Source organism: Lathyrus oleraceus, chromosome 1 (genome assembly GCF_024323335.1).
Source record: "Lathyrus oleraceus cultivar Zhongwan6 chromosome 1, CAAS_Psat_ZW6_1.0, whole genome shotgun sequence".
NCBI classification, from domain to species: domain Eukaryota; kingdom Viridiplantae; phylum Streptophyta; class Magnoliopsida; order Fabales; family Fabaceae; genus Lathyrus; species Lathyrus oleraceus.
In genome coordinates, this window is record NC_066579.1 from 75062915 (window position 1) to 75075994 (window position 13080).

Below are 13080 nucleotides of genomic sequence, written 5' to 3' on the forward strand. Positions count from 1 at the left end.
TGACATGCTTACTATGCTATGTGTTGTGATTGATCATGATTTATTTGGTGATTTTTGGAAATGTTTGAGTTTGCTTTTGATGCAAGTCTTTCTGTTGACTCCTATGAGCTTCTGTTTGCTATATCTTGACCTAAATTGTTCATGAAATGATGATAGTGATTGATATGAATGTGAACCCAATTGGCATTGATTCTTGATTGTTTGAACATGATTTTGGATGCTTGCCCTTTGCTGTTTTGACTTTTTCATTCCTTTTTGACCCTAGGCTTGCCCTAGTGGTCTTGTTACTTACATTTGAGCTCATGTTTTCAGGTTGACCAACAAATGACCAATGAGACCAATTCTTTTTGATTGAACTTGCTTGAATACCATGACTAACATGTTTTGTTTTGTAGGTGGCTTGGCTCACATGCCTTAAGCCTTGTGCCTTGCACAATCATTTGCTTCTGATTAACTGTTGATGTCTGTTTCCTTTTGCTTTGTTTTGAAGTTGCATACTAATGTCTGCTTGACTATTTCAGGTGCTTTTAGTTGCTCAGTTCCTTGTGAACTTTTGCTTTGCTTTGCTTGTATAAGCAATTTGCATTGAGGTATATTTCTAATCTTCATGTAGTCTGGAAGACCTGGCCTGTTACTTGGCCAGGCAACTGTCTGAAGTCCTCCTTAAGAGGCAATGTTTGTGTATGTTTACAATTTGTCCCTGTACATATTCAAAGACCTCCTAAGTGAAGAGGCAATTGGCAGAACCCAAGGGATAAGCAATCTATCCCCTGCTAGTCTGTGTGTCACTCACCTTGCTCACACTACCTGTGTTGATGCATAGTGAGTAAAAACCCAAGATCTATAGAGTCTAACTTGTGGAAAGAGTTCCCCCTTTCTGAACTCCCACACCTTCTGATATTCAAATGCTCTCCCTGACCAGGGATAAGAGCAATGAGGCACACCCCTCATCTCCTTTCATCTGCTTCACCTTGGCTCTCAATGTCAAGGTTAAGAGCATAATCTACCTAGTTCCAGAGGTTTGTTTGTTGAGGTTGATATGATCCCTCGACTAAAACCTAACCCTTGTGTGAGCCCCTTGTGTGTATGTAGTGTGTGCTACCTGTGCTTGTGTTTGTTTGACTTACTTCTTGTGCAAGTTAGGGTTAGTTTAGACTTGCTTCCTGTGCAAGATAGGTTGTGCTTGACTTGCTTCCTGTGCAAGTTAAGTGTGTGTGTGGCTTGCTTCCTGTGCAAGTCATGTTTAAGATAGGTTGGCCCTTGTGCCAGTTAGCTAGAAACCTTAACTTAGGGATGATTTGCATGATAACATCTAGGCTCGAGTCGTAGTCTCCCTAGTTGTGTCTCCCTCTGTTATCTGGTTAGGCTAGTCCTTTTTCCCTGCGTAGGGGAACTACATCGCCCTGATCTTCACACCAGATGAAGTATGTAGGCAGGAGATTGAGCTGATCTCTCCGGGTGCCCTTTTTTTTGTGTGTGTTGTTTGACAGTTGCTAGGCTCGAGTGCCTGACTCCTTAGCAATTTGTCGTCTGTTTGTTTGAGTGTGTGCTTGACAGTTATAGGCTCGAGTCCCCGACTCCCTATTAACTCGTTGTGTTGTTGTGTGCTTGGAAGCTGATGTAAGACCATCGAGTGGCATTCGGGTTCCAGTGTGGGTTTGTTTGGTTCGGATGCTGATGTAAGACCAGTGATTGGCATTCAGGCTCCATGTTTGCCTTTGCCTATGTTTGTTTGTGTGCGTGTCAGCTGAGCTACGAATGCTCTGATTCTCCTTCATCCAAAGGAGATACGTATGCATAGGATGCGATATCCTAGCGAGCATGTGTCATTTCCCCAGTCTGAACTACTTCGACTCTGATGTCTATGCCTGATAGACTAAGTAGGCCCAGGATGCGATATCCTGCCGAGTCAGTTTCAGTCAGTTTCTTGTGTCTCTTTCAGCCAGTGTGAGTGTGTTTGAGCAGTGTTTTAGCAACCATTTACCTTTTCTTTTGTGCGTGGATCCCGTAGAGTACTACGGATGCGTAGGGGTGCTAATACCTTCCCTTCGCATAACCGACTCCCGAACCCATTCTCTTTGGTCGCGAGACCATGTTCTTTCCTAGGTTTACTCTGAGCGTTTCCTTTCCCTCTTTTGGGATAAATAACGCACGGTGGCGGCTCTGTTGTTCTTGTTTTCCCGCCGGTTTTTCGCGTAATGCGACACTTATCAAGGTGCTCCGATGAGATCCAATGAAGTTGTTGTGAAGGCTTTTGATGGCTCAAAGAGGACTGGAATTGGGGAGGTTGATCTCCCAATAAAGATAGGTTTGTGCTTATTTCAGATCATTTTTCAAGTGATGGATATTCATCTCGCCTACATTTGTATCTTAGGAAATCCGTGGATTCATGAGGATGGGGCAGCTACATCAACTCTACACCAGAAGCTGAAGTTTGTGAAGAATGGGAAGTTAGTGATCGTGGGTGGTGTCGTACCCCAAAATTTTCCCTCCCCTTTTTCTTCATATCTCCATATAACCATCCGACTAGGGTTCAATTGAATACATTAATAAATCATGCATAAGCATCATTCATTACCATGGATTTCAATTGTTTGACTTGCAGGGGTTTGGTTTATTCGCACAATAAATGAAAATACTTGGTTTAGACTTGCCCCCAAACACCGAGGCCTCCAAAACACTAATCTTAGATGATCTCAGTGTGTCACACTCAGCATCCGGTACTTGGTCGGTCCATTTTGTCCCATTTGGTGCTCGAGTCTTTTGGGCACGATCTGAGTCCTTGGTCTCATAACTTTCATCTACCTTCGTACCACTATTGCTTGGACCATAGATCCGTGTTTCTCGCTTTATGTGTCAATCATAGATCTAGGTTGGGTTCATGGTCGTGTTCACGTATTGAGTCAAGTCATTTTCATTCAATTGGTCAATTCCATTCATTTTTATCCCTAAAATATTCATTTCATACAAAAAAAGGGTGCAAAAAAGGTATTACATTGGAAAAAACTCATTTTTGGAGGTTTTAAGCCCTGTGAGTCGACTCATGACTCGATGCAAAACCCCCGGGTCCAAACAGGTCGACCCACCGGTCAAATCAATTCTGGGAAACTTGAGTGAGTCGACTCACTCACCCTTTGCGTCGAATCATGCTCCTTCTTTCTTTGAACCATGTTCCCTCGGGTCGGAACAGGTCGACCCACTAGTCGACTCAATTCTGGGAATTTTTGTTTGAGTCGCCTCACCCATCCCTTACGTCGACTCATTTCCAATTTTCCTTTCAATCATTTCATCGCAAGTCCGGATAGGTCGACTCAACTCTGGGAAAATCACTGTTTGAGTTGACTCATTCCCTAGTTGACCCATGTGAAGTTATGGTTTTAGTTGAGAATGAATGAGAAGTTTGCATGAATTGTGGAGTTTCAAGGAGTTGGTCATGTTTTCCTAGCCTCTACAAGGTTGCTTCTGATCACTTAAGATTATTTGTGATCTTTAGGGAAAAGTTTCAAGGGTGAAAGAGTGAGTTGTTGGCATAAAGCTTGCTTTATTAAAGTAGTAACGTGACCTTTTGCAAATTCATCCATAAATGGTATAATGCAATGGACAAAACCTTAATTCCTTGTGTAATGCACTTAGGATTCATATAAATATTTGATTATAGAGAGATTTATACACAAAAGAACCTGCAATCAAGATATTTTCACATTTGAAATGGTTTTCCTCCAAGAATTCATCATGAACCTCACTTGAAATTCAAGTTTGGAACCTTAACTTCCCATTTTTGAAACTCATAGCTCATGCATCGGGAAAAATGTACGTGTACTTTTTGAGAAGCCCCAAACATGTTGTACAACTTTCGTGTTTTGAGTTTTTGCTGAATCAAAATGGATCATGATGAGAAATGGCTATAAAGTTTATTACTTCTTAGGGATCAAAGCTGACTTGAAACTTTTCTAAGTGTTTCAACTTGAGACACCATCTTTATGGCCTCATAACTCAAAATCCTTGCACTTTTAGGGAATCAACCCTCTAGGAGAAAACCCTCTAGGACAAAGTTGAAGTATGGAACAAGAGCTTTCATTTGGTATTTTGAGAAAAGAAAATGCCTGCTTGGATTGGAAGTTATGGCTTGAGAAAGTAGTGCAGTTGAACATGAAATTTGGATACTTTAGTGAAATTTTCAATGTCTTCAAGATTGCCCTTTTTGCAAGTAACTTAATTTCTCTTGATTTTTCTTGATCAAATTCATAAATTAAACATATACTTATGAAATTTAACATGAGAAGTTCATATTTTATCATAAATCTAAAAAGTCAAAGGTTTGACCTTGCAATGCATTGGTTGTGTATCAGATGAATTTGAATTTCTTGATCTTCAATGAATTCAAACTCTTGAGCCAATTGAACATCATGGATGGGCTATAAGGATGTACTTGAGTATGTTGAGTCATGTATCAAGGCTTGAGATCATGTCTTGATCAAAATTCTCAGATGAAATTGAATGTTGCTGAAAAATCCTAATTGGTAAGCCAAATGAAAGTGAAGCTTGATGCACTTGTGATTAGGCTACAATACATTTATTTCTTGATGGAGATATATCTATTGAGTGTATGAGAACTTTATTTAGTTATGATCAATCCAAAACTTTGACAGATCAATCCTTTGAGCTCTTTGAGGGAAACCCTAATTCACAGATGAAATAAACCGGGCATATCTTGATCTTGAGGTTAGTTATGCATGAGTGATGTCTAAGATGCAAATGATTATGAAATCTAGGGGTAAATTTGGGGTGTGACAAAGACGTTATGTACTTAAAGGCTAAAGATTGTGATGAACCATTGCATGGAGAAGGGCCAGAGCTTGGAACTCGTTGGGGTTTAGTGTTTGATGGAGTTGTTAATGCTTATGGTAATGGAATTAGGGCGATCATCATTACTCCTAAGGTTTATTATATACCTTTTATTGCAAGGTTGATGTTTTATTTTATGAACAATATGGCAGAATATGAAGCTTGTATCATGGGTTTCAAAGAGGCCATTGATTTGATCATTAAAACCCTTGATGTGTATAGAGATTCTGCCTTGGTGGTTAATCAAATTAAAGGAAAATGGGAGACTCGTCATCCTGGCTTAATTCCTTACAAAGATTATGCAAGGAGGTTGTCAACTTTCTTCAATAAAATAGTTTCATCATATACCTCGTGAGGAGAATCATATGGCGGACGCTCTAGCTACTTTGTCTTCTATGTACAAAGTAAATTGTTAGAATGACGCGCCCAATATCATGATTACACACCTTGATATACATGCTCATGTGTTTGCAGCAGGAGAAGTCACAAATGACAAACCTTGGTATTATGACATTAAGTGTTTCCTCTAGAATCAGGAGTACCCGCTTAGGGAATCCAACAAAGATAAGAAGACTTAAAAAAGACTGGCTGGCAATTTCTTTCTGAATGAAGATGTGATGTACAAGAGAAACTTTGACATGGTCTTGCTCATATGCATGGATAAACACGAAGCATACATGTTAATGCAAGAAGTTCATGAAGGATCCTTTGGTACTCACGCCAATGAACACGCAATGGCTAAAAAGATGTTAAGGGCAGGATACTATTGGCTGATAATGGAATTGGATTGTTGTTAATATGTGAAGAAGTGCCATAAATGTCAGATTTATGATGATAATATTCATGTGCCTTTGACACTTCTCAATGTTATTTCATCCTCATGGCTTTTCTCTATGTGGGGAATCGATATGATTGGTATGATTGAACCCAAAGCATCGAATGGACATCGTTTCATCTTGGTAGCCATTGATTATTTCACCAAATGGGTTGAAGCGACATCTATTGCTAATATGACCAAGCAGATTGTGGTTTGATTTATCAAGAATCAGATAATTTGCTGATATGGTGTTCCAAGTAAGATCATTACTAATAATGGGTCGAACTTGAATAACAAGATTATAAAAGAACTTTATGATGACTTCAAGATAGAGCATCATAACTCTTCTTCTTACAGACCCAAGATGAATGAGGTTGTTGAAGCTGCAAATCAGAATATTAAGAAGATTATCCAAAAGATGGTTGTGATATATAAGGATTGGCATGAGATGCTCCCTTTTGCTTTACATGGGTATCATACATTCGTATGTACTTCAACAGGGGAAACCCATTTCTCTCTTGTGTATGGCATGGAAGCAGTACTCCATGTAGAGGTAGAGATCCCATAAATGCGAGTTTTGATGGAAGCCAATTTGTCTGAGGCGAATGGTGCTAAACAAATATGACCAATTGAATTTAATTGAAGAGAAAAGAATGACGGCTTTTTTTCATGGTCAATTATATAAAAAGAGAATGAAGAAAGCATTTGACAAGAAGGTTTGGTCCCATGTATTCAGAGAAGGTGACCTTGTTCTCAAGAAGATCTTGTCTTTTAACACTGAAGGTCCATATGTTTTTAAGAGAGCTTTCTTCGGTGGTGCATTGATTCTTACAACTATGGATGGCGAGGAGCTCCCTTGTCATGTGAATGTCGATGCAGTCAAGAAATACTTTGCCTAAAAAAATAAAAGAACAGCTCGCTAAGTTGAAAACCTGAAAGGGCGGCTTAGGCAAAAACGAGCGTCTCGATAGATTGAAAACCTGAAAGGGCGGTCCAGGAAAAAATTAGAGACATAAATAGAAATTAATCACCCAGGTAGATTGAACCTGAAAAGACAATCTAGACAAAAGTTAGGGATTATGGCAAGTAACTGCATCAGGCCAGACTTGATCATTTGAAGTAACAGTGCCTATCATAGGTTCCTTTCCCGTCATCCTCGACTGAAGTCCAGAGCATAGTGGAACTCAAAGTTGTTAGGAAGAATAGTGGTCATTGCATTTCAATGTAGCCTTTTCCATGTATTTACCATTTTTCAACTTTGTAATGATCCATGGAGTCACGCCATTTGCATACTACCATTATATTAATAAAATTTGAGTTTTTTGCCCATTTGTTCGTTATTCTTATTTTGTTTCAGTTTACGAAATTTCATTTATTTTTTATGATCATTTTTGAAACACAAAATATATATTTAAACAATCATATTTTTGAAAATTTACAAAAAAGGTATGTATTTTCCTCGACTTGTGAATACAAAAGAGGAATGTTAATAGCAATCGCAGGGATGGTAAGATCCTGAAGAATGGAATTCAATTTTTTCCCAGGCCAGATTTTATTTTGTTGCATGTATGGCAGTCTCCCCAACATCGGATAGCAAGAATGGTAGAATCCCTAACGAATCTCTGCCAGCATCTCCATCTTGTTGAGATTAGCCGAGTATTTGGTAGTATTGTGTTATCAGTCTCACACCATTTACGCTTGTTTTCTCATCATAATCATACGCATGTGCATAGCATCATGTTTATTTACATATTTTGCATTTCTCGGTGCTCCCTCCGCTCTCTAGAACTTTTCTCCCCACAGAGTGTGTGTGTCCTCTCTCCAATAGAGTATTAACCTTAAGCAGAAAAAGTTTATCCTATATAATCCCCCACCGAGTCTGATCCTCGTGGAAGATTTTGTTTCAGCGTTCCCCTCCAGTTCATTATCTGGGTGGAATCAATCTCCAATTGAGTTCATGCCCTCATTGGATTGAGTCATCTCTGATATTAGGTAATATTTCGCTTGACTTTGGTTGTTTACCTTTGTTAAGTTACCATTTGGTTGGTAGTTGGTAATCATTTTGTTTGAGTTTATTACCTTTGTTAGTCTATCACTTGGCTGATAGTAGGTAATATTTCACTTGCCTTTGGTTGGTTACCTTTGTTAAGTTACCACTTGGCTGATAGTTGGTAATCATTCTGTTTGAGCTTATTACTTTTGTTAAGCTATCACTTAGCTGATAATAGATAATATTTTGCTTGCCTTTGTTTGATTACCTTTGTTAATTTACCACTTGGATGGTAGTTGGTAATCATTCCTTTTGAGCTTATTACCTTTGTTAAGCTATCACTCGGTTGATAATAGGTAATAGTTCCTCTTACCTTTGATTGATTACATTTGTTAAGCTATAACTTGACTGATAGTTAGGTAATGTTTCTCTCCTATTGGAGTTGGGGTTTTCCCCTTTTGATGATTTATTTTCCCCAACGGGGTCTTGTTTTGATCATTCTTCCCCATTAGATCTTTAGTTTGTTTGTTTTCTAGCTATGCATTGGTTATTCTCGAGTCTTTTATTTTTTCCCTGCAGAACTTTGTTTGACCCCAACCGGTTCTCCCTGTGGAAACTGTTATTCTCCATAGAGATCCTGGTTTGCATTCATATCGTATCATAAATATTTTGCGGTATCTTAGGGCCAAAAATTGGGTCTTTGATATTTAAGTCTCTTCAATTTTGTCGAGACAAAGATTTCTACCTTCATATCTCCAAATTGAAGAAACTTAAATAGGGGCATCTGTCATACCCTAATTTTTAACCCTAAGATCCCATATATCATTTTCATATTTTGCACACAAACAAGGCCACATCTTGGTCTTTCCCCCTATCCATCTTTGGGTTTGCTCCTTGTAAGGATCAACAAGCATCTCTTTGTTGGTTTATTTTACCTTTGTGTTTATACTATTAATTTCTTATCTAACCACTAATAAAAATAGAAAAAAACATATGTCTTGTTTCCCTTAATTTTATTATGCAAGGTAAGGGCTTTTCAATCAGAAGCATCTCAAAGTTTTGTGGCTTACTTCTCAAGGAAAGTCAAAGGTTCATGTGTTTATTTTCATGCCTTCTTCGATAAGAAACTTCAAGATTTAAGCAATTTAATCGAGGCAATCAAGGACACCTTATTTTGAGTTTATATGATCACCCATGTGCTTTGAAATGCAAGAAAAGTCCAAGTACACAAGCTTTTTCTAAGTGGTTTGACCAAAAAGTCAACATTTTGAAGTCAAAGTTCCAAGGATCAGAACTCCTTCAATTCTCAACATTTTTGAATGCTTATTTTTGCATATGAATATTTTCAACATCCTCTACATCTTTTATTTACATGACAAGAGCCAATTATGCTTTGAGGATCATCAAAAGTTTGGAGACATTATAGGTCATTTGTGGACTTAGTGAAATTTGACCTATTCTCAAGTGGCTTTTCCCCAAGTTTAAAAGATCATAACTTCTTCAATTTTCAACATATGAGGCTGATTATTTTTGCACAATTTCATTTTTGATTCCCTCTACAAGTCCGCTTCAAGGATCAAGGCCAGATTATGCTTGAAAGACCATGGAATTCATTGAAACATTACAAGTCATTTTCAGCCATGAAGCACTCGAATTTTTTTAAGTTATATGATCAGTTTTTCAAGCCAACTTCAACATGACATAACTTTGTGCTCAAGCATCCAAATGTAACCTTTCTTGGCACATTGTAATCTTTGCCATGATGTTAATACATTGCAAAAAGAATGGGATCAAAAAGCCTCCTGAGTAGGGTGCCCCATTGGGTTGAACATGGTGACTTGTAACTGAAGATATTGACATTGCCCGAGTTTTGAACTTCACTAATCTCAATTCCAAGCCAAATTAGCATGTGTTTTGGACCTAAACATGTTTAAACAAGTCCCCCAAAAGTTAATTTATCCTTAAAACACATCATTTGGATGAGTTTTTATGAGTTTCAAGTCACACTTTTCTCACACTCGGTTCAAATTCATTTTGCATGAATTCCGCATCATCTCACACGTATATGGATCCAATCACATTCCTTATAAATAGAGGAAGCTATTGCATTCATTTCCAATCTTTGGAGAGCCAATAAATATCTGTTGTAACTTGAAATTTTTCCAGAAAATTCAACTATCGTGTTTTGAGTTTCAGCTTGTTTCAATCTAATTTCTTGATTCCATTAGCACCTTCGACATCCTTTGAAACTTTTGCAACAATTTCCAAGCTCTAAGACCTTCTGAAGTGCTCTAACCAGATCGAGCTTCATCAACTTCTGATCACCATTTGAACAAGGTAGTTATGAGCATCATTTGAACTCAAACAAGTTACCATAATATAGTCATTCACTCTCTGATGCTTTCCCCTAACTTATCTGGTGTTGATTGATCATGTTCATCATTTAATTTTATTTTTCGTGGCTTGCTTGTTTCTGAAACTTCTCTGAAATTCCATTTGCTCGGTTTATATAAATGAATTTGGAGCATGAGGTTGAATTCAGGATGAGAAGAGGATCACAATGGTGGTGGTCTCGTGTTCTGAATTTACTAAACAATGAAACTCCGGTGAGAACTCATTGAAGAAGACGACAGGAGTTTTCTTAGGCTGTCTGAGTTTGGTCAGACACGTTGGAGGAACAAAATATTCCGATTGGTTGGATTTAAACTGGATCCTATGTTTGGCTTGCAACGCATTCTATCGTGTTCTCTAACATATGAAGTGTTGGATCTACAACATCAACTAATGAGGCGTGATCCAACGCTCCGTGTTTTTTCTGATTTTAATTATTTTTCTTTTATTATTTTTAATTTCTTTTTCTTTTAAAATTCATAGTAATTTCATTTTTTATCCAAAAAAATCCCAAAATAATTTCTAAAATTCTCTTTTATTTTTCCTCATCTGATTTTTATTTTTTCATATTTTATTTCATTGGTTTTCTATTTTTCATGAAACGTCTCCTTTCTCCTTTATTTTGATTGGTTAAAAAAAACTTTTCTGCATTTTTAAATTCTGGAAAAACTATTATATGCTTCTTATTTTATTTCCAATCTTCCATAATTTTATTGGTCATTTATTTGGTGTTTTGAAGGAATTTATGGATTTTCCTTTTTATTTCTATTTTAAAATTCATTTAAAAATACTTTTGGTGCATTTTTATTTCATTTAATTGCATTTTATATTTATGTGACCCTTGTGAACTTTTGTTGGTCTTGGATCAAGATGTTTTGGACTTCAAGTCTCATCAAACTCAATGGATCTTGGGTGTTGATGGGGTGAAAACTTTAATCCACCAAAGTGGATGATTGATTTTGATGATGACTTGATCAAACTTTTGGTCCAATTTGGGTGTGACTTCTCTTGTCTCCTTATTCTTCATCTTTTTCTTTTCCCTTTGACCAATTGGATGGTTTGTGTCCATCTTGTTCATGATGTGTGGATTGGTACTTGATGAACTTTCATCATTTCAAATCTACCTTCTAAGTGATCATGGATCATTTAAGGTACTTTAGATGATGCATAAGTTTATCCTAAGTGTCATGAAATATGGATTGAAGTAATGGACCATCCTCCTAGCCTTTGTGCTTGATCATCCCCCTTTTTTGTGTTATGATTTTAGGAGAATGATTACATATCATTTTTGTAGCATATATTAACACAAACATTATTATTGATCGACCTCAGATAGTTGTGACTTCTACATAAGTCTAATTACGATTGCTTAACATAACACTAAATTTATCCCAAAGGCAAAGACATTTTTGTAAGTGATATTGTAAGTCTCATATCCCTCATGATATTGTGTGAAATGTTTCTCCTTTTCCATTTGTGAGTACTAGTGGCATACTTGTTGATTTTATCCAAGTTGGAGTCATTCTCATAAATGATGTATAAGTTCATATTTTTATGCTTGTGAGTGGATAGTTGAGTATTCTCCAAAAAATGACCAAACCATTTTTCATCTTTGATTACTAACATTTTATTGTATTAATTTTTACCTCAAATGTCATTTAGTTTATGATTTTATTTTATGTCCTTTACTTTATGCTTTTATCTTTATGCCATTCACTTTATACTTTATGTCAACATCTCATATAATATTATTTGTGATTTTTTCATTTGTTATTTTTCCACTTGGACTTTACTTTCATATCATTGTAAAGAAGACATTAATAAAGAAAAAACCTAAAAAGAAACTTGTGTATCCTGATTCATGGACTTGTGGTTACTATCCTTAGCAATGTTGTGGAGTTATGGACTTAGAATTAGGATCTTGACCTTTGCTCTGGGACTTGTGATTTTAGACCCTAGAATCCATTTGGTACCTTTGACTTTGGATTTCCTTTGGAGACTTGGTTGTGCTACTCTGGTTTCATCTGATACATGGATTATTATTTGCTTATTCTGGTTTGCTTGAGGCTTAATCTAAAGGAGGGAATTCTCGCTTGACTTATGTCAAAAATCTTTCTATTTCCTGGTTAGATCTTTCCTCCCTATCTTTTACTTTATGCTCTAGGATAGTCTTTTCTTCTCCTCCCCTTCTTTAATTTTCAAAATCTTCTCTCTTTTTCAAAAATCTTCTTGTTTTTTAAACTTGAATCATTTTCTCAATAAACCTTGACTTATGTCAAGTGATTTTCAAACTTTTTTTCCTTAATAAATGTTAATTCATCTTAAGCATATTGAGACCAATTTAAAAAGACTAAAAAATGCATAACTCACTCAAATCATTTTTGTGCACTTTTCTTTTTAAACTTTTTCCAAGGCATTAGACGTAAGTAATTTCCATGGTTGAGATATGATTCTTCTATCCCCATAGTATTGATGATAATTATTTTCCATCTAAGAGAGTTAGTGGCATACTTATTGATCCTTATCCAAGTTGGAGCCCTTCTCATTATGATGCAAAGTTCTCATACTTATGGGTGACTAGTTGAGTATTCTCCTTAAAATGACAAAATGTCTTTCCATTAAAAATAAATCAAAACAACATATTTGTTATTTTTACCATGAACTACGAGGTTTTGATCCTCCATTGCACTTTTTTGGTACGTAGGCATGAGACTTCAAAAGGTCTTGGCAAACACAAAAATCATAAAAAAAAATTCTTTTCCCATCTCTCCAATATTTTGCAAACAATATCCACTTTTCAAACCAAAAGGCACATTTTAAAAGAGGTTCCCATGGAGTACCATGGATGTTTAGGGTTCTAATATCTTCTCTTTGCATAACTAAACCTCGGGCCCTTATCTCTTTTATCAGTTTTGTTTTAAAACTTCTTCAGGTTTTGTTCGTACTTTTTTCCTTTTCCTTTGGAAGCAATAAAAGCGCAGTGGCGACTCTTGCTTTGCAAGTTAAGTTAATCGATAGCTTAATCTCAAAAAATTTA